Below are 14,915 nucleotides of genomic sequence, written 5' to 3'. Positions count from 1 at the left end.
TTGGTCAATTTCAGCAGGGGATGCAAATTCAGGAGGAGAGCTCACTGTAGGAACTGCTTTCACTGCAGTGATAGAATGGTGGAGAAAATGTAGCTACTTGTTTTATAAATTCTTGCAGAAATGGGAGGGTGTTACTCTAAAATAAGCCCTGTGAAAGAAACCGTGTTCCTGATTAGTCCTTTTGGGAAGACCCAGCAGGAAAAGGTTAAATAAGGATAAGGAAAAAAGCTGCAAGTGACAAAAAAAAGTAAACAGTAGTAACAGATACATTTGATTTATGAAGTTGCAAAGATTTTCTATATTAATCTTGAGAAAATGATTTTGCAAGGAAATGTTTGCAAAATACCCCACAATGGCAACTGCACATAACGGTGCAGGGGAAATCAAAATTTTGCACAACTCATAGATTAGGAACTATAAAAGAAAGTGGTCAAATAAGAGGAAGACCTTTGAAAAACTGAAGTTCTGCCGGTCATAGCCAGGGCCTCACTGTTGCCCTGTCCTTCACTCCTCCTGTTGCCCTTACATACTCCCACCTTCCCAAGGCCTATGCAGACAGCTCCCATGCTCCCTGTATCTCTCACTCCCTAAGAGATACATCTGCAAAGTGCACTGTGCATAATACAAATTAATAATAACAGGTAGTAACTGTGGCGATTATCATAGGGAATGCATCTGTTCCCCTGCACATTATAGTCAATAGTTTCCCTTTTTTACTCACTATGTCTTTGGGGTCGAAATGATGTCCAAACCCAAAATCACCCATATTTTCAGGTGTTGTTGTTGACTTTACACAGATGAGTTTGTATTTATTATTTTTCTAAAATGTCATGTGGGAAGGGCAAGCCCTCACAGAGCAGTGCATCATTTCCCTGGAATCTCTCCTGTGACACCTGTCAGCTCTCTATGGCCTTCCACATCAACGACATAAAAGACAGACTATTATATCTATAAAAAGACTTTAGCTGCAGGTGTGATAGTATGTCGTGCCTGCGGAGGAGATGGAGGCAGATGCTTGACTGGCCTGGGTGGCTTAGTCTGCCCCATAGATCATTTAAAACAAGCATTGTTTAAGCTAATAGATATGTGTTGCCTGCCAACCTCTCGGCTAAAAAAAATCATTATATTTGGAATATTGCAGGAATTAAATCTAAACTGTCAGATCCAAAATAGTTTAATTTAATTACCCAGTATGAAGTGATAACATTGCAGGAAACGTAGGCGCTGGAATTGTTTTTTTTTAGATAGGTGTGAGTGCTTTTGTGTAACCAGCCAAAGCTGTTAGAGGGCAGTGAGCCCAAGGGGGGAGGAGGGGGGAGGGGGTAGCTACCCTGATTCATACCTCAAAAATGCTTAAAGGTGCGGCTTTCCCTGCGAGGCATGGGGGGGGGGCAGGTTCTGTGGGTGGAGGTATATTGAAATTGTAGTTTTGTTTAGTTATTATTTTTATAGTTCTGTGTACAGCAATGGCTGCCTAATGAAGTCACTGTTCACAGTGATTTCTGTATTAGAGGTTAGAGCTTTTCTAAACTGAAACATTTTAGCTTGATGTTAGGTGGGGATTTTAATGCCAAGATAGGGCGGATATTTGATGATTCTGATTCTTTTGGGAGAGATGATCCCTCACCCCTTCTGTTTTCTTGAGACTGATGAAAGGGGTCGGAAATTGATTAAAGCTCTGGGGCAGACCAGTCTTCTTAATTTGGGGTCTATGGAGGGGCAAACGTTTGACCAAAAGCCAACTTTTGTTGTACGGGGAAAAGGGTCCGTAATTGGCTGTGTATTTATCTTTAGGCCCCTGGCCTGGGGAAAGTAGTACAAGCAGGGGGAGTTTCGGATACCTGCTCTAAGGACCATAATCCTATTTTTGTTTATACCTTAGTGCCCATAGGTGATTTGAGCAAAAATGAACCGGGCTCAGAATTAAATGGCGCAGTATCTTGATTTCCACTCAGTTTAATTTCTTTATTGGGGCAAACCAGAATTTGCTTATGGCTTCTCTACTCATAGGAGATTCCCCCCACCCCAGCGGGGGTCTTGGAAGAATTTCACTCCTTAAGTAACTCAGCTAAGCAGATTATGCACCATCTTTCTGGTACCAAAAGACCGGAAAAAAATAGGTGATTTGATGATAAATGTAGAGTGGCTAACCAGAGATTAAGAGAGGCCCTTAACGTCCGGCCAAGGATTCAAGAGGATATTTCTCTTGCTACAGTCCAATATAGGCTCGCTGTTAAGGAGAGGAAACACTCCGAAAGAAGAGGCATGGTACCGTCTGATGTACACCTGTGAAATGGGAGTCACTAAAGGGTTCTGGGAGATTGTTAAGGGGAAACAATTGCCTCCAGGTTCTCCTGAGGACATAGGAAACCATATATACCCAGAACAGTGTTTGACTCATTTTAGTAAAATCTACTCAATGGACTCTAGTGGGCCAATGGACAGTGATGAAGTAGCACCTAAGTTCCCATTGGATATTAGGTTCGAGCTGGAGTAGGTCATCTCTGCAATCCGAGTCAGCCCTTCCAACAAAGATCTTGGCCCCAACGGGGTCCCTATGGACCTATATAAGTTGAACATTCCTTTTTGGGCCCTGCTAATTACGAACGTCCTTAATGCAGTGGCTATCGACGGCATCCCCAAGTCACTGAAAGTTGCTACAATCGTACAAGTTCTCCTCTCCGCCAAATTCAATGAGATCACATGTCCCAGATATTTCCGCTTACTGCGCCTCACAGAAATCCCTGAAGCTCCTCCATGACCTCTTGATGGGCCAAACTATACCCCTTACGGGTGGCTTAACGTTTGTTTTTCTATTTTGGCACACCGGCTGGGGTGGGGGGGAGTTGGGGGGGTGGGAGTTTGAGGGTTTTGTTTTCAAAGTTGTACGTCTCTGCTATACTTGGCATATATGATTTCTGCAGCTCATTCATAATTTGGCTCATGTACCTTGCTTGCAATTCGATTTGTGGAGAAGTCTTATATGTCTGTCTCGGATGCTTCCCTTACATGATGCCTTTCTACTGCAATGCATTGTCTGTCATTATTTTCGAAACCAATAAAACAAATTTAAAACTAAAAAACGAAATAGACAGGACCCAAGCTGTTATAGGCCTATCTCTCTGCTAAATTCGATTGCTAAAGTGGCAGCCAAAACTATTCTGAACCGAACAGATGAGTGGGCGAAGCTCATTATTATCCTTAGTCCAGTCCAGTATGGTTTTAGGGAAGGTAGGGGCACATTGGAGCAAAGTCTAAACCTAAATCTGATGTTAGGGAAATATGTTGTAGCTAAGCAAGGTACTGTCTATTTAGCGATTATGGACTTAAGCAGTGCCGTCAACCGGGTGGATCAGTCAGAGATGTGGATCCTATTGGCTGATTTTTTAAGAGCTCTGCATACAGATATTTCTGTTGCTGTTCGGTACGGACAGGAGGGGAATGCACGGAATGCTTAAATCTTCCCCGAGCAGTTAGGCAAGAGTGCGTCTTGGCACCTCTTTCATTTTTGCTATATATCAACGGCATGAATAATTGTCTATATTAAATGGGAAAGATATGCTTAAGGTGAGTACCGCTTTTGTTCCATTCCTGCTATATACAGATGATGCAGTTTTGTTATCCCATACCTCGAACAGTCTTTGGGGTCTGCTGGACCTGTTCATTAAATTTATGGACGAGATTGACTTAGACACTAATATTGCTAAAACCAATTACATGGTTTGTGGGAGGCAGTCCTCTAAGACGAGGCCCCTTGCTATCAAAGGGAAGGTTATCTCAAGGGTCAGTGCCTTTCCATAGTTGGGTATTACCTTCGGCCAACATAATAATTGGTCTCCCTGTCTGACTGTTAGAAGGCAGGGATTTAATCAAGCGTGTGGTGCCCTTTTTAAGTTTTTGCTAACGATAGAAACCAAGGCATTAATCCCTTTGCAACAAATCTACAGAATGAAATGTTTGCCGGTTCTTACGTATGGTGCTGCTATATGGGGCTATTCTAAAAACCCAAGATTACAGTAGGAGGAGAATCGGTTCTGTAAGAATTGCTTGGGGTAGGTACGGCTAGCCCAAGTTCTTTTCTCCTTAAAGAACTGGATCTGGGATATGGGATATGTTGAAGATCATGTCAAATTAGCCCCACTGCTTCTCTGGGTATCAGTATGGACTGGGGAACATACAACTTTTAACAGGGAGGTGATTCAGGACTGTTTGGATTGTGACCACAGGCACAAAATCCCGTGGCTGTCTTATATTAAAAATTCAGGTACTATGTGGTCGATTAGGATGGCGGACGGACTTGCGTTCGTCCGCCACCCCCGAGGGGGAGGGACCGACCGCAGGGGCAGCGGCGGTCCCTCCATAGCAATTAGGATGTGACCGCCACCCTGGTGGTCACATCTCCTATATTTTATATTGCGGCGGGTGCTGCTTTGAATTTAAAATATGCATGTTTAACTTTGGCATGCACAACTTGGCAGGCACCGTGTGGTGCCTCCCACCTATTGCATGCCAAAGCAGGCGGTTACCGTAGGTACCCCCCATGTGCACCCCCCACCCCCAACACCCTGGGGGCCCGCAACGGGCCCTCAAACACAAAAGACCACATGCTTTTCCGACGTGCGGCTTTTCCGCCGTGGAAAAGCATGTTTCCGCCTGCATCCTAATATGGCTGGCGGTGTCTTGCAGACACCGCCACCCTATTTGCGTGCATACACCGCTGATCAGCGGCGGACGGATTTGCCGTCCGCTGCTGATCCCACCTCCATCCTAATGTGGCGGTGGGTGTTTGCAATGTCCGCGGCGGTGAATCCGCATCCTCAAGGCCGGCGGTGACTTCCGCCGGCCCTGAGGATACGGATTCACCGCCATCCTAATCGGTCCCTAAGTTGGGATGTCCTGAATTGTACCACGCCCCCCAGCTCATCACTAAAAGGGATGGGAGGAAGATCAGAGAGCTGTTTTTAAAACAGGCCATTGAAAACAGGGAATCCACGGCTTTGGAAAAGTCGACACCATGAGAGTCTATAAGGTCATCCAGACTTGTGATGGACTCAAGCCTTACTTTGCTCCAGTCGGAAATCCTTGTGAGAGATCACTAGTCTCTAAATTTCGACTGGGCGCAATACGACATATGTTATGTTTCTCTTATGGGCAATATGACCCCAAGTCCATCTTAGCCTGCCCCTGTGACTATAGTTCATTACAGACTTTTGAACATTTAATCTTGTTTTATAAAAGGTATGAATTCTCTCTCAGAAGATAACTGTTATCCATTTTAAAGTCAAGGTTGTTTTTTTCAATCAAAAAAAGGCCTGCATTTCTCTATCTTCAGATGCTTGCTGGTCGTTCCATTATAACTGCAGTCCTGTTTTCATTTTTTTTAAATGCCCTGTATCTGAACCTTGCACTTTGTCGTATCATGTAAATAACAGTTGTATGAATTAGACCTATACTGTGTTCATATATGTTTTAATTGGGTTTTATAAAGCCATACCGGTTAGTGTAATGACTTTTATCTCTATTTTTATCTTTGTGAGATTTGATTTGTTATGTTTATGCTTTTAATTTTTAACTTGTATTTTTATGATTATTAATTAATAATCAGATAAAGATACTTCATTACCAACGTCAACGCTAAGATATGTTTTGGTCTCAAAAGGCCCATTTTGTCATTGTGGCCTGTCACTGAAGGGAGCTACTTTTGGTGTTGATTGGCTCTTTGTGAAAGAGCAGAATACTGTCAGTCACAATGAAGATAGCCAATAGCTGAAGTGGGCTGACCCATGCTGTATGCTTTAGTGGGTGAAAGAAAAATGTGAATACCAGAACAGCAGGCCACTAAATGTAAGTATGACATGTATAATTTACGTACAATCAAAAGGTCCTAGCTAACGCCACACCTAAAAGCTTGCATGTCCTTTTTTGATCTAGGTTACCGTGCAGTGCATACAAATTACAAAAAAAAACACACTTCCATAGAAGGGCCTCTCCTTCACTGCAGAGAACTGATGTCCAAAAAATCTGAATTTGGTTGGGGGTCTCCTGAATCCTGCCACAAGTTTGTGTGAGACTTAGAACTGTTGCAGACGCGGCAAACATGTACAGGTTATCCAGATTTATGAGTGAAAAGCCACACATATGCACTCCACACAAAAGAAGGTATCTAGCTTAATTAAATGGAAATAATGCATATCATTTGAAACAGACAATTTTAGTGCAGCATAAGCCAGTGCACGAAAATAACATGGGGTAATGTGACCCAATCTTGCATTCATTGCCGTAGCAAGGATGCAACACCCAAACAATGTGTATATAAACAAACAGTCCAATATAGGACCAGCATATCCTTTTGTATGTGTTTTATCTTTTTATTCAGGTTCTTCATCCAAAAAACGATAGCACACCCAACGTGTTTCACCTCGACAAAGGCTTCCTCAGGGCTGCAAACATGCAAAAGCCAAATATGTAACAAGTCACAAGCACAAAGAAAATCACATTTAAACATTAAAAAAGACATACACCTTGATCAGACATTAAACGGCCACCATCTAGGCCATTCCAAAGACCTTAGCACGAAAACAATCAAAACGTTTGCTAAATGAAAAACACACATTTAATACAACAACAAACATATACATCAGTCTCCAGAAACTGTTTAAAATACAATAGAGTTGGACTAGAAACAAAAACAATATTGTATTTTAAACACAAAAAGGATCTACTGGTCGTATATTGGACTGATTGTTTATATACACAGGTTTGGTTATTGCCTCTCTTTTTCAGTGTAAAATGTTTCAAATGTACGGTCATTGACAGCTGGTCGTTAGAGTTGGGCAATAGAGTTGCATTGTTGCGGTGTATGTTAATGTTATGGAGATTTGTAAAGCGCACTGTTACCAGACGGTGTCCTGGCGCTGACCAATGATCGGACAGTGAACAGGAATCTTACCAGAAATCTGATGCAGTAAAAAGCCACGTTTTCAACTCCCGTCTAAAATTAAGAAGAATACTCCAGATGGTATGGCATTGGGTTCCCGGGCTGCCATAGTTTATTTATTTATTTAAAGAGTTTTGTATAGCGCGAACAAGACCCTTGGGTATCAGAGCGCTTTACATTGCATGAGGTAGAATAGAGACATGTCTTGTATAGTACAACTGTACCCAGTGAAATGATGTTTCAAGGATAGTAGATGCACGGCTATCCATTCTGAAAACAGGTAGCCACTTACTGTTTTCACCGGTTTTGGAGCAACACAACAAAGCCATCCCCTCTCCACTTAACATGATGGGTATATATGTGCGACAGACGGCGCGGGAGATATTGAGGCATTAGACATTAAAGTAATGACACAGGCTATACATCAGAAAGATTTATCGGCGCACATTAAATCCAAACATCAGAAAACTGAATCAGGCATTTGGGAATTCAGATCGGTAGGGGACCAGCATCAAGGATCCGGGCATATATCGGAATAGCAAATCAGACTTCAAGGACATGAAGCCGACCTGGGACAGATTGCAGAACAATTAACTAGGCTCTGGGGAGTGCAAACAAACCTGGGACCTGCCACAAAACAGATGAATTAGACATCAGAAGACGAGTATTGATTTGGGATGGAGCTCCAAGAGCTTCGGCATGTCTAGAAAGGAGACGCGGATGATGGACAGACATCAGAAGACTGAGCCGAGCATCAAAGGACCAGTGCAGACGGAAAGCGCGGAGACGAAGGGGAGAACTGGGACACACATAAAAACGGTACATTTGGTATCAGAGTGATCTAACCAAGCTTTGTTTAGTAGCAGTACCAGCACAGGGGGTCAGGTGCAAAAAGAGATTTAAGGGACTTAAGAAGCGAGAGATGAGACTGAGCTAGTGCCGAGCAGGTAGGTGGGGGGGACAGTGTGAGTTTTGGAGTCTTTTGAACAGACTAGAGTTGGAGCGGAGTTCAGTGGATGGGACACAGCTAGTCTGAAGGAACTCGGGGAATAGAAAAAGCTTAGATCAGCCCGCAAGTTCAATCTCAGAGTTAAGAGTTTTTCACTGCTAGGACACTGAAAACTTAAAAGTACATTTCCAACTTTTCAAATACATTGCACTCTTCCCTAGGGGTGACTTATATGTATTAAAAACAATTGTTTAGCCCTGACAAAAGGTTTATTTTGCCAGACCAAAATGACAGTTTACAACTGCACAAATAGGCTGCAATGGCAGACATGTTTAAAGAGCTACTTAAGTAGGGGGCACAATCTGTGCTACACCAGTAGCACTAAATTTACAGGACCTGGGCACATGTGGTACCACTTTATTAGGAACTTATAAGTACATTAAATATGCCAATTAGGTATAAATCTCTTCCCCATGTTTAAAGCAGGGAGCACAATCACTTTAGCCCTTGTCAGCAGTGGTAAAGTGTGCAGTCTTAAAGCCAGCAAAAACAAAGTCAGCAAAACAGGAGGGTTGAAGGCAAAAAGTTAGGAGAACCACACCAAGGATGCTAGGTCTAACACCTAATGAGGCATGGTGTGCCTTCAAATCAGCCTAGATTAGGGGGAATACTAAATGCAACTAACTCTCTGCCTAGCAAATTTACCTCCACACTAGGAAGAAAATGCTCTGTGTCAAAACTACTTTGTGCTCAGAGATCCATTGATTTAACAAAAAGTAGCCTTGTCCAAATCCTTCCCAGACTAAGCCCCAAAGATATGGAACAACAATACAACAGAGATTAGACCAGTTAGATATTTATTCTGATTGAATACATTCTGAAGTAATAGCTACTAATGGGGCACCCATTCTTGACCTTATGCACAGTTTATCTGTCACTTACATACACTGCTGCCCCCTTCTCCTTGGAGATGTTTTAAGGAAATGAGCACCTTGGAATTAAAAAGAATATGCAAGAGTGAAATAAAGGCTGGAAATGTCGGGTGGTGGAAGAAGGGGGCATGAGGTGGTATCACAACTAGGCAGCCTTGTTATTCAGCAAACCTAGCATTTGGTATCACTGGTGGAACGCTCTTAAGAAACACTCTGGCTCCTGCACTTATTTACTTGAGTGTTTATTTTTACAAAACTAAACATAGCTACCTCTGCATCCATCATATGCACCCACAAATGACCCTTTTCGCGACTAAAGATTTATATCGTTAAGACAGATCCGTAATATCCAATCAGTAAAATACACCTGGCCATTTTGTTTGCATGGAATGTGTGGATGACCGAGATTGAGCACACCTGATCATTTTAATGGTGTATAACAGTTGACTGTGCCTGTTGGCGAAGACTAGGTTAAGCGGTTACATAAGTGGTGTAAATCTTGGAACTTTCTTCCAGGGCAAGGTTCCTCCAATCTTTTCAGGCTTGGAGCACTGTCCAGACCCGGCCAGACTTAAAACAGGGTCTAGGAACTATTCATCTAGTCCATGAATGCAGGGCCTTTGTCGAAGCGCTAAGAGGCCCCATAGAATAGATTGCACAGTAACAAAATGCAGAGCGGTGACCAGATGAGGTCACTTGTCGCACTTGTCAAGGGTTAGCACTTGCACTTGTAAGTACCTCACTCCATTATACAGAATCTTGGCCGGCTTTGTGAGGGCCTCATGGCAACGCGTCCATCTCATGTCCTGCTCCCACCTCTTGGTCTTGTGATCTTGTGTGGAATGCGGTTCCTTTGCACCGCGCACAGTGCTTGCCTTGTTGTCTTGGCCTGGATGCCTGATGGCACTTTCTTCTCCTTCCAGGGAAGTGTCAGAGAGAGATTGAGAGGCGTCCTTCTCACTGCCAAGAAACAAGCCTCTGGACTGGGAAAGGACTGTGTTTTCACCACTCACGACTTACCCGCAAGCCCTTCCAACCTGCTCTCCTTTCATCGGCTTTGTACTGACTCCTGTGATGCTTGCTTGCATGACTGGTACATTTTCACAGGGTTACTGGGGCGGTTATCAGTCGTTTTTTGCATCACAAGATGACACACAGCTTGCTAAACAGTCTTTCTTTTGTTTTCATCTCAAGATTACATTCAGCTTGCTAAATAGTCTTTCTTTTGTTTTCAACTCAAGATGACACACAGCTTGCTAAATAGTCTTTCTTTTGTTTTCATCTCAAGATGACATTCAGCTTGCAAAATAGTCTTTCTTTTGTTTTCAACTCAAGATGACACACAGCTTGCTAAATAGTCTTTCTCTGGGTGTTTATAGAGGACGTTTTGTGGGATTAAAAATTGCAAACATTAGAAAAAATCTTCTATGTTATCAGGGCTGAAGGAAGGTTTTGTTTGCTTCAATGCCTGTGCAGGAATTGTGTTTCAGAAATGTTCTGCCCAATTTGGCAATAGAGTAATGCCAAAAGGCGTTGCCTAAAATGCCAGTGTTGGATTTTCGTTGCCAATATTGGCTTGTTTTGTAGCCAACATAGCAGCGTTTCTTATAGCTGGTGCATTACTGCAATAAGATGTAAAGCAGATGAGCACAGTAGTTGCTTGTTTTGGGTTTGTTTGTCAAAGAAACGAGAATCAATGCGCTTGGAGAGAAATGTGGTTTGCAGGAATCTTGGGGCATATTACCAACAACTAGAGATGATTATCGCTATGTTGGTTTAGCGGCATCATCTGGATGCCCACTGCCCCGCTATTGTTCCTATAGCAGAGAGCCCTGTCTTGACGAACAATTTTTAATTAAAGACGAAAAATCTTCACTTCTTTCTCTGCACACAGAATTGAAAATTCTCTACAAATCTTTAGCAAAAGGAGCACAAGAGGCAAAAGTTGAACGATATATATATTTTAAAGTAGTCAACTTTGAATCTAAATGAAAACTTTATTGAAACACAGACTGTTCTTATCAAATTACAATTCAAAAAGCAAAATACAGATTTAACTGTTTTAAAATCTTCAAAGCGGCATTGTTTCCCACATTATCTGGCCATTGAGGTGTTTAGTTTTCATTAGTGCAGCAGGTGCAGTGGCACTGGTGCCCAGGGTTTTGAGGGACCAACTGGACCTTATTTATGACTGCATTTCACCAACCAACTAAGGGGACATGGGGACAATTTGCCTTACTTACATTACAACCCATGGAATCATTATGATGTCACTGTAGCCATTTTCTAGAGAAGACCCAAGTTTTGCCCCAGGCAGATGCCTACAACATAACACCTATAAAACATAAAGTTACATTTTTTAAACTTATAAAGGGACAGGGGATAAAATAACATTTTTTTAAAAGGCATGATCCGATGGGTAAAGGGTGCATGTGAAAGTATCCTGTACTTTTAGTTGCTCTCCCACTGCCAAACCCTACATTCACAAAGTGCCATTTGTCCCTCATGACAGCTTCCTGTTTGCAAAATCAATATCACCTCCTTAGCAAAGACAGCATGGTACAGATGATTCACAACTTCAATTGCAAAAATAAAATATTGCTAAATGTGTCTGTGATTTATAAGGGTGATGCCTCTTTCATGCCCTCCCCACCTCCATGCGAATCTCAAGGAGTTGCAAAATGAACATTGTTGGTCAGGAAGACATTGCTGGTAAGAAATGTGACTTTGCAGTATTGCTAATTCTGGTCTTTTAGTTATAACCTTTGAGAATTTATGAATCACAGGCTCTGGGACCCCAAAGCAGTGTATCAGGCCCTATGTGGTATCTGCTTTTAAACATACACAAAGAAACATTCTGTTATAGAAAGAAGTTATTTCCATGCCTGAATTGACATTACCTTCTCCTCTGTCTTCCTCACCACAATAATAACACAATGAGATTTAGGGCCTCATTACGATGTCGGTCAGAAAGGCTCCGAACAGCATTCTTTTTGTCCAAATCTGTGTCGGAACCCGCATTTCCGACCGAATTGGAAACTCATCCGATGGACCGATTATGATAGTCGGAAACTGTTCGGACCTTCCGACTCGGTTCTGACTCGGTTCCGAAGAGCATTTGGAGAAACTGAGTCAGTTGGAGCCAACGCATACAGATTTATGGACTGTGTTTCTGACCGACGGATTACGATGTTGGATTTGGACAGCCTTTCCGAATCAGTTGATCTGACATGGATCGGCTGTCGGAAACCAACTTTGGGGGCCCGTAGCAGGCCCCTCAAACCTGGAGGCCTCTGGTTGTGGCCTGTGGGGGTACCCATGGGTCCCTTCTTTACAACAATGCATGATGTGGCAGGCACCATGAGGTGCCCGACACAGAGTGCAAGGTTTTCCGCAACTACCCCTTTCTTCAATGGGAGCCCGTGTTGTCAGTCGGAACACCTGCTCCTTTTAAAGTCAAAGGGAGTCTGACCGAATGGTGTTGGAAGCATCGTAATTGGTCGATCGGACTCCCAAATACGATTCGGTCGGAAATGTTTCCGACACCGAGTGTGTCAGAATGCTGACCATCCAACATCGTAATGAGGCAGTCTGTCTCTCTGCAGAAACTACTGAGAAAAAGTTAGCACACTAGTTCCCCATTCCACCAATATGGTCAATTACACTATAAAATGTAAGTGCACCCAGAGCTCCACCTGTAACCAAAGCAAACCACTGCATGAAGCCATACATAACAGGGAAGGGAGGAATGGGAAACTATACTGTGGAGAGGAAGACTGGGACTCGGAGTAATGAAGATTACCAGTAGTAACCAGGGCATTACTAGCAGTCCATTTCCAGCTCTGAACGTTAAAAACAGAGGATGTCTCAATCACGAAAAGCAGTCCTGAGCTGACAGAGTGAAGCACTTTGGTAGGCCGTTTCCACGAAACTGTTAAGTGGAAAGCCTTTGCATGTAGCATCATTGAAACCTTTTTCAGCTCATAACCAAGAGTATATTTTTTTTATTAAATATTTTTTTCACCCCTCAGGAAGGTGGCCCAACGTTTTCTCTCACAGTGAAAAGAAGGTGAACTTTTAAAACTTTATTTTCCAACACAATAGTTTTCACAACCATGTGCGCAGTGGGTAACAATAATAACCTGGACCCAGACGCTTCATTCTGGTTCCGTTCCCTGTAAACCTTATTAAAAATAAAATAAAAATGTTCCCTCCACCCCAGCGGTGATTGGTGATTACCGACTCCTAAACTGGATACTGGTCAGCCAAGCTGCACGGTTGCTGGCCTATGCCCCGCACTGTATGAGGCCGTGAGGCCACCTTCACCCATCCTTCCTCACTTGGATTGGTTTACGTCTTCAGGTCTGGAGGTCGAGAGAATGTTTGCTGTACTGTACCTCTGCTAAAAAGTGTACTTTATTTCTGCTATGTACTGTCCTGTGTACTGGGTGTGCTGATTTACTAAAATAGCAATAATAAATTGTTGCAAAAAAACGCCCAAAAACATTTTCCTGGGGTGGAGAGGCTAGCACATAAGGCACCTTGGACTCCATGGCGAAACAAAACTTGAGCCCCCCCCCCCCAAAGTGCATGGAGGACCCCCCTCGCTGACCCAGTCAGGAGCTCTCAGACCAAGAGGGACCCCCTGGAGCTCGAGGGCTGAAGTTGCCCCACTGGTTGGGCTCCAATGGAAATATCGGAAAATTGAGAAATGTTTGATGTCAGAACGGTTGAAGTCTTTTTTTCTGTGATGATGAGGTCACGGTTCAGTGGACGGGCCTTGCTAAAAGGGACAAATGGGACAATCCAGGTAGACTTGGGAGAAGGTAAGTAGACATTTTTGAATAAATTGATATTTTTTCATATATAAAATTATCAGAGTTGCATGAGTCTTTTTGAAGCGCAAGGCTCAGTTGTGACTTTTTAGCCCCTTAGATAATATATGAGTTACATCATTGCTGTCTATCAGAGTAGGCAGGTTGTGTGTTTTTGGTTGCATTTTGCATTTCCCCTGTTCCTGCCTCATTATCCTGGTTGGAGGGGCCCTCCTTTTATTGTTAGAAGCCTGGGGAGAAGGTGCTACTTTCTTAGCTTCTTCGGCTCAATAGTTTTTTGTCACAAAATCCATAATGATAGCCGGGAGTGACGAGGAACATGAAAGGCTTGCTGCTGCACGGAAATAATGCTTCTGGGCACAATGCAGTGTGCAATTTTCTTATTGAGCAAGTGTAGTCTCGAAGATTTCCTGATTGTTGACATACTCGTTGTTTATGGAGTTTAATGCTTAACCAATGTCTACGCACACGCGTAGTTTTCTCTTGCAAATATTAGTTGGCCGCATTTTCCATGCCGACACTGCTTAGCTTTTCTCGCGAGATCTTGCGCTTTGCGTTTAAAGTAATTCTTTCTTGTTGGAAGGATAATTCCAAATTATCTGTTCTTACTTGGCGGAACTTTGTTTGTGATGAGCATAGGATTTCTATTGCTTCCTCCTCTTCTGTCTCCTCTAAAGTTAAATCTGATCTCCTTTGGCTCCCCTTCTCCAATTATCTCTCATCACCCCCTTCTCTCTGATTTCTGGACCTATTTATCTACTGTTTTTCTTCTTCCCTTATTCTCTCTTACCCTTTCTTCTTTCCTCTTCTTTCTTTCCCCTCTCTTCTCTTCCTCTCTTTCTATCTCTTCTATCTTCTCATTTCTTCTTTTACAAATGAACCATTATTTTACTGCTTTTTCATATGCATCACATGTATATCATTTGGTTCTACTGTACTATTATATTATCTTTGTACTGTACTTTCTTTAAACAAATAAACATTTCTTAAACTGAAAAAGAAATCACAAGAGAATTGTTTATTCCAAAACATACTTTGCTTGGTGAGTGACTCAACACATATCACACTGGTGCACAATATGCTTATGAAGGTACCGATTTTCATGTGAAATCCATGCACCACTTGCACAATATGAACACTTCCCATAGTTTTTGTAGTTATTGCAAGAATTACAAATACTTTGCAAGGAAAAATACTGCACACTTTTCTACACCCCTAGATCTTGCTGAATCTGAATATTTTCTACGATTCTCTTCTAAAGT

General features: G+C 42.6%; 1 protein-coding gene across 1 annotated transcript in view; it reads right to left on the bottom strand.

The window, feature by feature from the left end:
• ELFN1 (extracellular leucine rich repeat and fibronectin type III domain containing 1) overlaps positions 1 to 14,915 on the bottom strand; it is an 802,098-nt gene that overhangs the window by 379,644 nt on the left and 407,539 nt on the right. The gene's annotated exons all lie outside the window — the stretch shown is intronic.

The sequence above is a fragment of the Lissotriton vulgaris genome, chromosome 10 (genome assembly GCF_964263255.1).
Source record: "Lissotriton vulgaris chromosome 10, aLisVul1.2, whole genome shotgun sequence".
NCBI classification, from domain to species: Eukaryota; Metazoa; Chordata; class Amphibia; order Caudata; family Salamandridae; genus Lissotriton; species Lissotriton vulgaris.
Note: the sequence above shows the minus strand (reverse complement) of the source record. Positions and strands in the feature narration are given on the sequence as shown.